Source organism: Herpailurus yagouaroundi, unplaced genomic scaffold, assembly GCF_014898765.1.
Source record: "Herpailurus yagouaroundi ecotype Mexico unplaced genomic scaffold, PumYag 100, whole genome shotgun sequence".
NCBI classification, from domain to species: domain Eukaryota; kingdom Metazoa; phylum Chordata; class Mammalia; order Carnivora; family Felidae; genus Herpailurus; species Herpailurus yagouaroundi.
The window spans coordinates 42,333,183-42,339,328 of NW_024412391.1; the positions used below are offsets into that span (position 1 = coordinate 42,333,183).

General features: G+C 43.8%; 1 protein-coding gene across 2 annotated transcripts in view; it reads left to right on the forward strand.

Annotated features, from left to right (window-relative positions):
• Nucleotides 1-6,146, forward strand: part of CPVL (carboxypeptidase vitellogenic like) — a 120,131-nt gene that overhangs the window by 111,948 nt on the left and 2,037 nt on the right. The gene's annotated exons all lie outside the window — the stretch shown is intronic.

Consider the following 6,146-nt stretch of genomic DNA (forward strand, 5'->3'; position numbering starts at 1 on the left):
GCTCTGAGCCGTCAGCCCAGAGCCCTACGCAGGGCTCGAACTCACAGACCGCGAGATCGTGACCTGGCTGAAGTCGGACGCTTAACCGACTGTGCCACCCAGGCGCCCCAAGAGACTCTTAAATACAGAGAACAAACTGACGGTTGCTGGAGGGGAGTTGGGTAGTGTGATGAGCTAGATAGGTGATGGGTATTAATGAGGGCACTTTGGAGATGAGCACTGGGTGTTTACTAAATTCTATTCCTGAGACAATTATTACAGTGGATGTTAACTAACTTGGATTTAAATCTTAAAAAAATAATAAAAAGGGGCTTAGTTAAGTGTCCAACTTTGGCTCAGATCATGATCTCGCGGTTTGTGAGTTGAGCCCTGCATCCGGCTCTGTGCTGACAGCTCAGAGCCCGGAGCCTGCTTCAAAGTCTGTGTCTCCCTCTCTCTCTGCCCCTTCCCTGTTCACGTTCTGTCTCTCTCTCTCTCAAAAATAAATAAAACATTAAAATAATAAATAAATAAATAATTAAATAATTAAAAAAAAACAAACAGAAAGTTGGCTTTGAATCAGTGCATTTATCATTTGCCAGATATGCAAATGCCTGAAAATACCTTAACTCTGTGCTACCTTTTGTGCAACTGTTGTCTTTTTTGTTTTGTTTTTTTTTTTAACTTCTATGTGGTTTGTACTCCACAAGACATTATTATTATTGCCATCCATTTATTTTTAGGTACACATGTAGATTCTCAGTTGCTTTTCATTCTCCTCCGTGTTTGCATGTTTCCATTAGGGACCATTACCCTTCTGTCTGAAGAACAATCTTCAAACCTTTCTTTACACACCTGCCGGCAAGACCTTTCTCCAGTTTTTTCTTTCCTTGAAAATATCTGTATGTGGTCATTTACATGGACATTCTAGGTTGTAGCTGTTTTCTTTTCTAACTTGAAAGATAGGATTTCACAGTCTTCTAGCTCCCATTGTTTCCGTTAACGAGTCAGCTTTCTTGTTTCTTTGAAGTTATTGAAAGTGCGATTTCTTTTTCTGGCAACTTTTAAGATTTTCTCTCTGTCTTTGGTGTTAACAGTTTACCGTTGTGTGCCCAGATGTGGTCAGTTTTCTTTGGATTTTTCCCACGTAGTTTCATAGAGCTCCTCAAAGCTGTGGCGTGTTGACTTTTGCCAATTTTGGAGAGTTTTTTACTCACGGTCTCTAAACTTTACTATTTCTTTTGTACTGTTCCTTCCTTCTCTTCTTATTCCAGGACTCCAGTTAAACAACAGTTAAATGTTTTGTCATCTCATGTCTTTTTTTTTCTTTCCTCCGTGTTTTCCATAACTTCCTAAATAATTTGGTCATGGTTATTTTAAAATCTATCCCTGACAGCTCCAGTATCTGGATCCCTGTGGTCTCTTTCTGTTGTCTGCTTTTTCCCTTGGTCTCTGGACCTTTGATCTTATCTTTTGGCATGCCTACTACGTTTTCTTGAATGCTGGACAAAATGTATGAAAAATGATGTTATCTTTCTTCAAAAAAGGCGCTTTTTTTTTTTTCTGAAAGCCAGTTAGTATAGGGGCGGATCATCTGGCTTCAGTCGGGGGCTCACATGGTGAGTGGGTGCTAGAGTTCAGGCTTTGGAGGGCTAACCTTGTCTTTGATGGGTCTAACAGAAAGCCTGTGATGTTCACCTCCATGACAAGCCTGCAATTTCAAATCGCATCTTTTGTTTCTTTGGGGTTTTCTTTCTTTCTATTTTTTGCTCTCCCAGACACCCTAAGCCTTGCTTCGCTTTTCATCCTTTTATCTGTCACTTTTTTTTTTTTTTTTTTTTTTTGGCTTCTTGGCAAGAGAAGCTAAGCATTGGTGAGTCTCTCAGAGAGAAAAGCAGCACAAAATGTTAGGTTCACTTCTCCGCGATTCTCTTTTCTCCATGGTCTTGGCCTCTCAAGCCCTCGTTGCTTTCTGATACTTTTCAAACAGCGTTTTTGTTTTTTTTTTTAACTTTTTTTTTTTAATGTTTTATTTATTTTTAAGAGAGAGAGAAACAACGGGAGGGACAGAGACAGAGAGGGAGACACAGAATCCGAAGACAGGCTCCAGGCTCCGAGCTGTCAGCACAGAGCCCGACGCGGGGCTTGAATCCACGAACTGTGAGATCATGACCTGAGCCGAAGTCGGACACTTAACCGACTGAGCCACCCAGGCGCCCCAGCGTTCTTTTCTTTTTAATTCGGCTTTTGGTGTTCTTGTGGGGTGGGGTTGGTTTGACACATGCTATTGCATCATGGTCAAGAGTGGACATCTTGGGGCGCCTGGGTGGCTCAGTCGGTTAAGCATCTGACTTCGGCTCAGGTCGTGATCTCACGGCTTGTGGGTTTGAGCCCCGCGTCGGGCTCCGTGCTGACAGCTTGGAGCCTGGAGCCTGCTTTGGATTCTGTGTCTCCTTCTCTCTCTGCTCCTTCCTTCCACCTCCAGAATAAATAAACATTAAGAAAATTTTTTTTAAGTGGAAATCCTAAATTATGATATTGTTGTAACTGGTTAAGTGAGATGGTATATCTAGGAGGCCCTTAGGGAACTGTCAATAGCATCAAAGCTATGTATTGGATACAAGGATGTGTTCCATTGTGATGGCTACATTTCAGTCAGCTAAAGCACCTTTCCCCGTTGTGTTCAATAATCCATTGCTAATCTAGACATGTACACTGGTAAATCTCAAGTTTTTCCGGAGTGTTTTGGGAGCAGCTCTTAACTTTGACCTCTGCTTTTTTTTTTTTTTTCTTTTTTTTTAGGGGAAGGGTTATCGTTGTTGGTTTTGATAACAAGCTGTGGCTTGTTTTTTTATTCTCATTCCCAAGTACCTTTTGTTTTTAGTATATTTTTTTCTTTCAGGGCCTATTTATTCCGTTTCTGCTCATGGTTACGGTCTGCAAGCGAAAAGGTTAAGATTTTGTAAATATGAAATAAGGTAAAAATAATAAAACAACTCTAGTATAAATCAGAAACCATAACAAGCAAGATTCTCTTCCAGGTTTGCATCGTCCTCTAGTGACAAAAGAGATTTATAAATCTATCCCACATTGCTTGCTTCCCAAACTCACCTCTTTTTCTTCTTTCTTGGTTAATAGCATCTCCCCTTGCAAAGCTGGGACAGAAGCCTGAAATGGGGCGATGTGTGTATGTGCTGGGGGACGCTTTCACTTTGCCTTTATGTCTGATTAGTCACTGATTTTGTTGGTTCCAGCCCGACATTCCTCTTCTCCTTCCCCTCCTCCCCATTTCTCCCGTGTACCCACATCCTCTCTTACCTGGACAGCTGGTCTCCAAATTTGCCTCCCTGCCTCAGTATCATTTCCTTCTAAATCAGCCCCCTCAATACACAAGAAGTCATCTTTCTATAATGCAAATCTGAGCATATCACTCACTACCGTGCTTTAAACCCTTTAAGACATGTCCAGAAGGGGCAACTCCATAGAGACAGAAGGCAGCCTAGTGATTGCCAGGGGCTGGCAGGGAGCGGAGAATGGGAAGAGATAGCTAATGGATATCAGGTTCCCTTTGGGGTGATGAAAACATCCTGCAACAAGATAGTGGTGACGGTTGCACAACATTGTGAATGCACGAAATGCTACTGTCCATTTAAAAATGGTTAGAAGAAGGGTGGGGCGCCTGGGTGGCTCCGTTGGTCGGGTGTCAGACCTCAGCTCAGGTCATGATCTTGTGGTTTGTGAGCCCGAGCCCCGCGTCGGGCTCTGTACTGACAGTTCATGTGCAGAACCGCTCGTGGGCTGTGGGGTGTCTGTGCACTTTCGCACTCCTCTGTGTTTGCAAGGGCAGTTTCCTCTGGGTGTGGTCCTTCCCCCACCCCAGCCAGCATCATCTGTCCAGATATCTGCTCCTCCAAGGCTCCCACGAAGTCTCCCCTGATACACCCACATCAACACGCCCAGTGTGAATTTCCCACGATGTCTTGTCGCCTATAAAAGCACAACCGGGAAACCTTTACAGCCAGGTCCACGTTTCTGGTTCCAGGGAGAATTATATCCTTCTCTAAAAATTAAAGTGGAATGAAGCTTGAAAGTGTTTGCATAACCCTTTTAAGATTCATGACACATTTGTGACCCCCCTGGAACATCTGGAATACGTGAGTTTAGAGGTCTCAGCTCTCGTGTGGAAACACCCAACATACGCAGTTTCTGTTGCTGAGACCAATTCTACCCAGGGAGCCTTGGGATTAATCTTGTCGCATTTAAATATGGAATCATGGCCCTGTCGCATTTTGTTACACACCTCTAAAAACCGTGGCGTGGTTTGTGCCCTTGATTTGTGAGTGGTGAGCAGCTTGGCTATAAACAACAGAGTGATTTTTTTCGGCACTCAAAAATTTATCTTTTGGTTTTTTTCTGGCACTCGTAAATTTATTTTTGAAGTTAACATCAGTAAAATGCTCTATATGAATCTGCTAGGGAATATACTTTGAAAATTTTGTGACATGCGAAAACGACCTTGTTCCTAAATGAGTTTTTCCTTCCAATCTTCATGGCACCGTTTATGATGTGATTTGGTCCTAGGCTGGGGGGCCATGCAGGTTACTGAGAATAAGAATTGTTAACACCCAACCCAATCTCTTCTTCACCACTTGATTATCATGGTCATGGAAGTGTGTGTGCGTGTGTGTGTGTGTGTGCGCACATGCACGTGTGTGTGTGTGTGTGTGTGTGTGTATGTGTGGGTAAATACCAAGAGGGCAGATGATGAGGAAGAAATACACTAAGATGAGATCATGACTAGGTGTTAATTTCTGTTTGCGTTCTCTATTGATATAAATAGAGAATTGCCTGGTTTGCCACAGAATTGTAAAAGGTTTTCTAAACAGTGGTTCTCAAAGAGTAGTCTTTGGACCAACGGCATCAGCATTACCTTGGAATTGTTAGAAGTGTCAGGCCCTGCCCTGGACCTTCAGAGCTGGAAAGTCTAGGGGTTGGGGCTCAGCAATCTGTCTTAAGAAGCTCAAGCATCTTGGGGCACAGTCACGTTTGAGAGCCACTGTTTTCAGCAACCCCCTCAAACCCAGATTTCTTGATGCTAGTGTAGGAATACAAGGCTTTAGGGTAGTTTGATACAAGCATTTTGATCCTGGCTTTTGAATAGGGAGGACCATTGGAAAAATAATGACAATGGCTAATATTTATTGAGTTCCATCCCAGTCCAGACACCGTGCTAAGTGTTCCATGAACATTACTCCATTAATTTCTCACGTAATTCCCAACTATCCCAAGAGGTAATACTTTCTTCTCTCTTGTACAGTTAAGGAAACTGAGGCTCAGAGCAGGTAAATTACTTGTCCAGTGTCACACAGCTTGCTGTGCCTCAAGTCTTGCTCCTGCACACTGACTCCAAGCCACGCCATAAAGGCTCCCCCCCCCAATTAGCTGCAGCTCTGGTCCTGGAGGCAGACTGACCTTTTAGCTCTTGGATTCAGCATACCACCGTTCCGGACCATTGCTGCCAAATTCATTTCCAGTCGAAGCAGCAGCTGGGTTTTGTCACAAACATGACTTTCTTAAGTGTCCTCAGCTGAGCTGAAGTTGCACAAAATCACTCATCAGATTTCTGCCAAGGCTGGAGATTTGGATGGGAATCTACAGGAGAGAATTCTAGCCTGGGATTGTGGGGGCAGCAAAAGTTTTCCTCCAGAGTCACCTACAGGGACTCATGTCACACGTATGTTCACTTTCAGTCTGTGACGAAGCAAGACATGTTGGGTTCCCAGATGCAAGCTTGAACACAAATGGTAGATGGGCTCCACTGTCGTTGCAGCAAGGGACAAACGGCCATTGATGGAGTGTTGCATGAAGCAGGTGTTTCCAATCGCATCTGAAGGTTAAGTCCTAGCTCACTTAATGGCGGTCTGCTTCCCTTACCTGCCTCAGAGGGCTGTTGAGAGATGGGTGAAGTGTTCTGTGACTAAGCTGCAAAGTTTGGCTCAAATGTGAAGAATGGTTGTACAAATACCGCGACTTGAATAAAAACGCTGGTGCCTGCATCAGAAGCCAGGTTCTAGCTTATTCTCTCAGTTACGATTGTGTGACTTGGGCAAGCCTCCGAAGAGCTCCGTGTCACTCCGTCACCGAGACTGGTGTGAATGGTGATCTCT